We start from the raw sequence: 9,334 nt of genomic DNA on the forward strand, positions 1-9,334 counted from the left end.
GGCCTGTCTGTAAGGTGCTCACAGTACGGGAAGGGCCCGAACCTCTCATCGCCCCCACACCCTCTCATCTCCCCGTGCCTGCTGAGCAGAAACAGGGGGCCCATGCATGCAACTGGGGCACCCCAGGGCTGTATGGAGGCTGGAGGGCGGGTCTGGGGGCTTTCCCAGGAGCCCAGCCGAGGAGAGCGCAGTGCAGCAGAAGCCTCGGAGCCATGGGGCCTTGGGAGCCATGGCCACCTCAGAGCCCTGGCTCAAAATGCCAGCAGGAGACACAGAGCCCGAGAGGGGCGGCGTCCCCGGCTGTTAGCCATAGGTACACAGGGAACTGCAGGAGCATGATGAACTCCAGAACACAAGGCCAGAAGAAGATCCGTGATTACAGGCGAGTGTGCCATGCTGCCCTGGGGCAGGTGACCGTGTGGTTCAGTGGTGGGAGCTGGGATAGGACTCGGCTGTCCATCCCGGGAGACCGTGGGGTGAAGCAGCAGGTAGGTGGCAGCCACAGTCAGGAGCGAAGTCCTGGGCTCCAATGCACAGCCCCGATCCTGTCCGGGCAAGAGGAGTGCCGGCAGACCTAGGCCCTTGGCGCCTGGCCCCTTGGCCCTTGGCCCCTGGCCCCTGGCCCCTGGTTCCTGGTCCCTGGCAGTGGAGGGCCATGGCTGCTTGTCTAGAGTTTGATGGTAGGTGCCAGGGCTCTGGTGGGCAGCTGCAGCAATTCCCAAAGTGCTTGTCGATCCCAGTTCTCTTGACCTCAGGGGGAGATGGACGTTTGAGGAGTTGGTAGTCGGCGGATAGCTGCTGAGGGGTGACAGGTGGGTGGCAGGTCAGTGATACAGCCATGGAGATGTTGATGATAGAGCACAGAGATGCAGAGGTTAGATACAAGGAGCTGATTGGTTGATGAGGCCCTCCCTTCCCCCAGCTTTGGAACACTCAGGGTGTGGTGGCCAGAGCAGTCCGGCAGGGCCACTTGCAAGAAGCGTCATCCGGCTGGCCCCTCTCCCCGCCTGCCCACCGCCTGCCCACCACCCTCACTCTGACTTTTTTCAATCAATTTGCCGTGTGCCACGCGCGCCCCACCAGCCTTCCTCCTGGAGCCCAGCTCCTATTCACAGCCATTCCCAACCCATCCATCCCCCCAGCGCCACATGAGGGTGCTCGCGCAGCCCTGGGGCCCCAGGAGGGCCTGGCCCGAGGCCTGGGCTTGCGAGCCCCCCTGCGCGGCTGCGCGCAGAGGCAGAGAAAGAGCCAGAGAGCTTCCGTTCCCTGGGTCACTCCTCAGATGGCCACAACAGTGGGAGCTGAGCTGATCTGAAGTCAGCTTGTTCCGGGTCACCCATGATGGTGCAGCGGCCCCAGCACCTGAGCTAGAGCGGAAGAGAAGCAGCCAAGCCGAAAGCAGCACCCCTGGAGATGCTGGCACAGCAGATGGCGGATTCGCGCCCTGTGCCTCTGTGCAGCCCCACTAATGGCTCAGTCCTGGACGGTCCTGTGTCTCAGGGCCCATGCGACCACGTCCCTCTGAGTTCCCACAGCCCAAGGAGAAGTGCAGGAGCAGGACCCTCCAGAAAGACCCACTGGACGCACAGAGGGATGAGGAAGCCCCCTGAGGGGACTTGATCTCTGGGGTGAAAGCCGCCTTCACCCGCTCTCCCCAGCACCTGCAGCCACCCCGGAAGCCCTCCCCCCACCCTCCACGCCCCGGCAGACCAGGCCAAGGTCTGCGTTGCAGGCTGTTCTCTCCGGGCAGTTGGCCTGGGAGCTAAGCAGAGGACGGCTCAAGTACGTGCCCTTGGGGACCTGGCCGGAGCTGCTGGCCCAGCGTGGCCCGGCCCTGGCTGGCGAGGTCACTTGGGAAGTGAACTAGAGAATGAAAGCTCTCTCTCTCTCTCTCTCTCTGCAACTCTGCCCTTCAAATCAACCAACCAACCAACCAACCTCAGATTGAGGCAGAAGAGGTGAGACACGCCGCAGCAGGAGACCGGGGAGTGATCAGCAGACATGTGTCTCTCGTAACAATAAAGTAAGGCCACGGTTTTACTTTCAAATCTTTTTTTTTTTGCCCTGCAAACTACAGACATTGAAATTTGCTTCATTTTTTAAAAAATGTAATTCATTTTTGTTCATTTGAAAAACAGAGGCAGAGAATGCCCACAGCCGGGAGCCTAGAGACAGGGAGGGTGGGGCCAGGTAAAGCTGCTGCCTGCCACGCCTGGTCCCCGTAAGGTCACCGGTTCTAGTCCTGACAGTTCCGCTTCTGACCAGTGCCTGGAAGCGAGCAGCTGAAGGTCCCTGTGCCTGAATCCCTGCCTGCCCCCCGGGCCACGGTGGGAGTTTCCGGCCCCCTGGTTCCGGCCTGATGTTCCCGCAGGCAGCAAGGCAGGCTGCTCTGTGGGAACGCCAGCTGCTTGCACTGGGCTTCCCTCTGCAGCGGCAGTCAAAGTAAACTTCATTAGCTCTATGTTGCAGATAGCTAATTAAAATAAAATGTTGTGCCCCAGTAGCATAGGTCACCCCATGGCCCCCGTCCAGGAGATGACATTTCCACTGGGAGCCCGAGGGTGTGCGGGGCCTTGATGGCATGGTTTCCCTGGCACACATGGGTCCTGTGTTATCCGTCTCTGAGCCCTCAGCTGGCCCTGGGGGAAGCCGTGGCTTCCTTGGCCTGCGTGGGAGGAGCAGCACCACCCGGGCCCCCGGCCGCTCGCCTTCTACCACACGCATGTTCTTGCACCAGCTCCAAAGGGGCTCCGTGCTTTGTTAAACCCTGGTCTGTCTCTGCCCTCTGCCACGGCTCTGGCCACCAACCAGGACCCAGGTCCCCAGGGGGCTGCACTCCTTCCAACCCACGCCCACGGCCTCGGGGTCTGACAGGTGCCCTCAGGAGAGTGGCAGAGGCAGAAAAGACATGGAAGCCCTCGTGTGCCCCCTGCCTGGAGGATCCAAGCGTTTGAGTTCAAAAGATGCTGTGTGAGGCCTCAGGGGCACCCCTTGTCTCGGGACTTGGCTGCCAGTGGACTGTGCTCAAGGTGGGCACGGCTGGAACGTGGCTTCAGGAGGCACCTGGGTGGGGCAGCCAGGCTGGGATGTAGGCACGGTGTGGGGTGTGCCTCCGGCTCTCCGCCCAGCTCCTGGCCTGCTCGCTGGTCCTCAGCTGTCCTCCTGCACATCTGTGTAGGCGGACCTCCCACTCCCACTCTCCTGCCCCCTTGAGGGCACCTGTCTGAGGTGGCCACAGGTGTGACCCCAGAGCAGCACCTGGAGCCCTGGCTGTGCTTAATATACCTGCGCCATCTGGTGCCAATCGCTCGCAACTGCAGCAGCCCAGAGGGGTCGGGGGCAAGACCCTGGAGCAGCCTGGGGCCTCTGCTGCTGCACCCCTGGAGCCAAACGCTAGACACCCACTCCCAGGGCCACCAGGCTGGAGGATGGCTAACTGCTTACTCCCATGCCTGGAGGACCAGCTGGACTTCCAGGTCCAGGCAGCCTGGCCTTCCTGCAGGGCCACATCCGCCAGGTCTTCTCATTTGGGGTGGGATCTGTGAGCATCAGCTGCCCCTCCTGGACTGCCCCGGCCCTGGCCACACAGCAGGGCCAAGTCAGGCTCCTCTGGGCTCGCAGCACACATGCATCTACCCATAGCCAGACCTACCAAGGCTAGGCAAGGGGACAGAGGCCACCGTGAGCAGACACCCTGGCCCACAGCGTGCAGCCCAGAGCCTCCTGCCCCCACAGCCACTCCCTAAGGGACCAGGGCCTCCTGCCCTCCCCACCCCCTGACCAGGATTCCATGGGGCTGTGCCCGCAGTCAGCACCACAGGAGCCCGTGTACCCCAGCCTGACGCTCCAGGCGCCTCTCTGCCTCCCATCTAGGAGGATGAGATGAGTAGGAGGTCACCACGGTGGCTTCCTGAGATCCCTTGTGGCCACCGCCTGGAAGAGCTGAGGGCCTCATCAGGCCCCATCTCTGGAGGCTCCAACCACCCTGGCCCCCCGGTGCCCGCTGACCAAGGCAGGGGGCCGAGATCCCGCCCTGCGCCTGCTGCTACCACCTGCCGCCCTTGATTGCCCAGCCCGGGGCTGGGGGTCCTCACCCCTGGACATACAGACTCCCAGCGTCTCCAGCAGCTCCTCTGCATAGGCCTGGCTCCAGCTCTGCTCAGCTTCTCACCAGCTTCTGTCCCTGTGCGCCTGGGAGGCGGCAGGTGAGGCCCTGAGCAGGAGGCAGGGTCCAGCAAATGAGATGCCAAGATGAGCTTCTGGTGGTGCTAGACGTTAGAAATCTGCATGTCACTTTGGTGAAGTTTCCGGGGCCAGGGAGGCGCCAGGCAGGCTGTCATGGATAAAGCAGGATTTGGGTGTGACACTAGGATCGAGGCAGGACCGCAAGTAGGCTGTGGGATGGCAATGTGTTGGCTAAGGGAGCTACTTTTTGTAACTTTGTTATGTGCCCTTCCCTGCAATTTTTTTTAAAGATTTACTTATTTTTATTGCAAAGTCAGGATATACAGAGAGGAGGAGAGACAGAGAGGAGGATCTTCCGTCCAATGGTTCACTCCCCAAGTGCCAGCAATGGCTGGAGCTGAGCTGATCCGAAGCCAGGAACCAGAAACTTCCTCCAGGTCTCCCACGCAGGTGCGGGGTCCCAAGGCTTTGGGCCATCCTTGACTGCCTTCCCAGGCCACAAGCAGGGAGCTGGATGGGAAGTGGGGCCACCGGGATTAGAATCAGTGCCCACATGGGATCCCAGTGTGTTCAAGGCGAGGACTTTGGCCGCTAGGCCGCGGTGCCCAGCCTGCCCTGCAAGGAGGGCAGAAGAGCAGTGTAGTCCTGCCTTGGGGAGGAAAAACAGTGTTACTGCGGCTGCGCAGCAGAAGTGCTCGCCTGGAGCCTTGGTGTTCAGCTGCAAGGGCCGCTCTGCTGACGGGCTGTGGCTGGGCAGTGGGGCGGGCAGGTCCCATTGCAAGGCGGGCAGGCAGGGCAGCGACAGGCTGCTGGTTTACTCAAGGGCTGAGCGCTCAGTCCTCGCTGTGGCCAATCCATTCCTGAAGTGCACGCCTGCCTGGCCTGGCTGAAGTGGGGATGCGGGTGGTCCAGGCCCCATTTGAAGCCAGAGCCTCAGCCCTCATGGCGCTGGTGACGCTGCCCCAGCGGCTGGCACTCTAGGCCAGGGCAGCCCCAGATCTGCCTTGCTCCGGCTCTGACTCCAGGGCCTCTAGGCGTCTTTCTGGTTTCCCACATGGTCAGTGCTGCCTGTAGTCCCAGCTGCCCGCACAGCAGCTGAAGGCTCGACATGTTGATTCTTCCTGCTGGGAGCAGGCTGGCACCCCAGGCTCCTGTCCCTGCCCTCTGAAATGTCCTGGGCTTGGCTGGCCCGCTCTCTCGCCTCCGGGGCCCTCCCGCTGACCCAGCCACCCTCCTCTCCATCAGCAGGTCTCTCACACCCGGGTTTCTGATCAGGTGTCTCTGTCAGTTTGGGGCACATGTTCTCTCTGCTGACGTGGGGCACTGTGGGTGCCATTTGCTCTTCTCAAAAACGCGATCTCCGCACTGGTTTCATCCATCATACTCTTCCTCCCTAAGCTACCTGCCACAGCCCGTGCAGGTTTGCTTGTCTGCGTGGGGATTTTTGTACCTAAGCCCCCACCAGTCAGGCCCAGTCCTCCTGGCCACTAGAGCTCCTAGAGCTCCCAGCCCTGGCCCCGGGCAGGTGGTGCCTGGACACAGCCCACTGCCCCCTGTGCTCCTGGCTGGCCTTGCGGCTCAAGTTACAGCAGTGGGCACCGCCTGCCTGCTGGGTGGGCCATGGGGCGGCCTCCCCAGGGCGTCAGATTGCCCGCTCCCCCTGTGGCTTCAGGACCTGGGGCCCAGCTCACCCTGGCTCATGACTTGGTGGTGCCCACCTGTGGTTACTGGCATCGGTCGAGGGGCTGGGACTTGGTGCTAATGATTCCCCGGCACAGAGAGGGGCCTCCACGCCTGGCCTGCGCCGCCCAGTGCGCCAGCCATCCAGAGCTGCAATTCATTCTCTTAAAGCAACTTCCAAAAAGATTTATTTTAGTTTTATTTGAAAAGCAGAGAGCTCTTCCATCTGCTGGTTCACTCCCAGGTGGCTGCAACAGCTGGAGTTGAGCCGATCTGAAGCTGGGAGGAGGTTCTCCCGCGGCCTCCCATGGCCTCAGGCCAGCCTCCAGTGCCTTCCCAGGCCACAGGCAGGGAGCTGGGTGGGAAGTGGAGCAGCCGGGATTAGAATCCTTATTGGATGCTGGTGTGGCAGATGGAGGCTTTACCTGGAACATCACCAGGCAGGTCCTTCTGCTCAGATGCAGGCGGCTTGGGATGACTGCAGCCCGCTGGGTGCTCACGGGGGAGGCAAGCACGTCTGTGCCCGTGTGCCGCTGACGCACACCAGCGCAGCTGGCACGGAAAGCTGTGTGTGATGGACAGGAGGCTGGGGGCAGGCGCGCTCTGTGCAGAGCCCGAGAAGGGCAGAGCTGGGGGCCGAAGTCCCCACAGCCCCATGGCCACGCTGCTGTGGCTGCCACCCTCTCCCCACCCCCTGCGGCTGCTGCAGTGCTGGCCTGGCCCAGAAAGGGTGCGGGGTGTGTAGGTGGCAGAGAAGGGACTGGCCTGGCTCCCAGCTTGCCCCGCAGCTCAGCAGCCCTTGGGGCAAGGATACCTCCACGTGTACCCCGCAGCATCGGTGGCTGCTGCTGCTGCTGTCCAGCCAGTCCTGGGGCCCCCGCAGGCCACTTCCCAGCCCGTACCTGGGCAGCCAGCAGGCAGCTTTGTGGGGCCCCCAGACGGCTGCCCTCTGGCAGCTGCGTCTGAGCCACGGCTCCGGTGTTCCGTGGGCCGGGGAGCAGACATGTTGACTTTTCCCTTTTGTGCTTTAAGAATTGTTTATTTAGGGCCCGGCGGCGTGGCCTAGCGGCTAAAGTCCTCGCCTTGAAAGCCCCGGGATCCCATATGGGCGCCGGTTCTAATCCCGGCAGCTCTACTTCCCATCCAGCTCCCTGCTTGTGGCCTGGGAAAGCAGTTGAGGACGGCCCAATGCTTTGGGACACTGCACCCGCATAGGAGACCCGGAAGAGGTTCCAGGTTCCCGGCATCGGATCGGCGCGCATCGGCCCGTTGCGGCTCACTTGGGGAGTGAAACATCGGACGGAAGATCTTCCTCTCTGTCTCTCCTCCTCTGTGTATATCTGGCTGTAATAAAAATGAATAAAATCTTTAAAAAAAAAAAAAAAAAAAAAAAGAATTGTTTATTTAGTCTTTGAAAGGTGGAATGATAGGGAGGGACAGAGGCCTTCCCTTGGCTGGTTCCCTACCCAAATGGCCCTAATGGCCAGAGAGGGCGTGGAAGAAGCCAGGGGCCCGGGTGCCATTGGGCCTCCCTCCCGGTGGCAGGAGCCAGGCACTTGCACAGTTACCCCCTACTTTCCCAGGTAGGAAGTGGAGCTGTTGGGACTTGAATGCTTGTCCACATGGAACGCCACTTCCCTGGTGCTGGCTGCTTCTTGCTGGCCTCTGTCTGATGAGCTTCCTTCAGCAGCACCCTAGGGCGTCCGGGGTACCGTTCTCCCCAGGGATACCCATGCTAGCCTCCCCAGAGCTCCCCACCACGTCCCTGGGCCCAATATGCCAGCTGAGAGGTTCCCAGCTGAGGCATAGCACATGCCTGCGATGGGCTGTGTTGTGTGGGCTGCTCTGGCCCAGGCCACCCAGGGATGACACTAGGAAAGAGGGCTCAGGGCAGAAGGTGAGCTGGCGTGGGGGATTCAGACAGGACAGAGCTATGGCACCCAGAGCAGCATGCCGGAAGGGGCCCTGGAAAGCTACCGACATCTCCAGCCAGAGGGCCCGGCGGTGGGCGAGGAAGAGGGACTGCTGGGAATTTCCATCCACCTGGCAACAGTACAGTCCTGAGGCCATGCCTGCCGCCATGGTCACCCCAGCAGTAGCCGTGGAAGGGCCTGACAGGAGCTGGGACAGGGCAGGGGTCTGTGTGCACAGGTGGATGCCATGGTGTCCTGCCCCATCCTGCTCGGCCTCAACCTGGCAGTGCACAGCCAGTAGCCAGCAGCCGGGGCACGACGGGCACGGGGCTGGGAACAGGACCCTGTGGCTGTCTTCCTGCTTGCTCTGACTCTGCCAGACCAGGTCCAGGGCCCCCGGCATGTCTGTCTGTGGCAGAGGAGGACTCGCACATCTCATTGTATTTCTGCACAGCCCCTGTCTCCCCATGCTCGCCCACCTGCCCACCCGCTGGCCCACTCACAGCCGTGTCCCGGTGCCGCGTGATGCCTGCTCTGCCACATGTGACCCAGTGCTGTCCCTCACCCCTCCCCACTCCTCTCTCCCTAAGGAGTGGATTTGGCTCTCGCCTGGACAGTTCCTTTTCACAAACATGTCAGAACTCTGGCTGTAGCCCCACAGCCTCCCCCATCGCCGGCATTCCAGCCCTCACATCCCGAACATCTGGCTTCCACCAGGGTCTTCCAGAGCTGGCGCAGGCTTGGGGGATGCTGGCCTCATCCTGGACCCCAGCAGGACAGCCGCCTCCCCCCGTCCATGCAGGCACCAAGGCTCGGCCCTTGGTCAGCCATGCTGGCTTCTCCTGTGCTAAGGCCAGGGCCTCCAGAAGCTGGCCAGGACCCACAGGCCAGTGCGAGCCCAGGGGCCAGCTGTTTCTGGGCTCACCAGGCCAGCCCTGGGCAGGAGGCCCCGAGGCTAGCCCCTAGGGCCAGGGTGCAGCAGGGGGGTGCCCAAAGCAGGCCCTAGTTGAGGCTGGTCTGTGGCCACATGACCCCTCTGGGTAGGCTGGGCCTGGGGACACAACCTGGGCTGATCTGGGGTGCCTGTTGGATGAGCACCCCAGGCCCATGCCCCTCGAACCACTCCCCAGCGTCCCCTGGGGGAGCGTTTTCCTGCTCGCTACACTGTAGCCGCTCTCTCGCCTCAGCAACCTGAGCCAGGATCTGTCACACAAACGCTGAGGGAGGGAGTACCTCGCTTAGATGGATGAGAACTGGCTCCCTGCAGCCTCAGCCAGCCTGTGTCCAGGGAGGAGGGAGCCCCGGTCAGAGAGACAGAGAGAGAGAGAGAGAGAAGCCAACACTGCTCCCAGTGGAAGTGGGTGAGTCTCGCTCGGCTAAGGGCACAGGACTCCTGAGGGCGTGCTCGTGTGTACTCACATGCCCATGCACAGATTCACACGTGTGTGCAGACTGTGCACATAACATGCCTCCTTGCTTTGCTGCACTTGCACGTTGTGTGCACGTGTGTACGTACAGTGTGTGTGTGTGTGTGTGTGTGTAGGGTGTCGGTGTGT

The sequence above is a fragment of the Ochotona princeps genome, chromosome 5 (genome assembly GCF_030435755.1).
Source record: "Ochotona princeps isolate mOchPri1 chromosome 5, mOchPri1.hap1, whole genome shotgun sequence".
NCBI classification, from domain to species: domain Eukaryota; kingdom Metazoa; phylum Chordata; class Mammalia; order Lagomorpha; family Ochotonidae; genus Ochotona; species Ochotona princeps.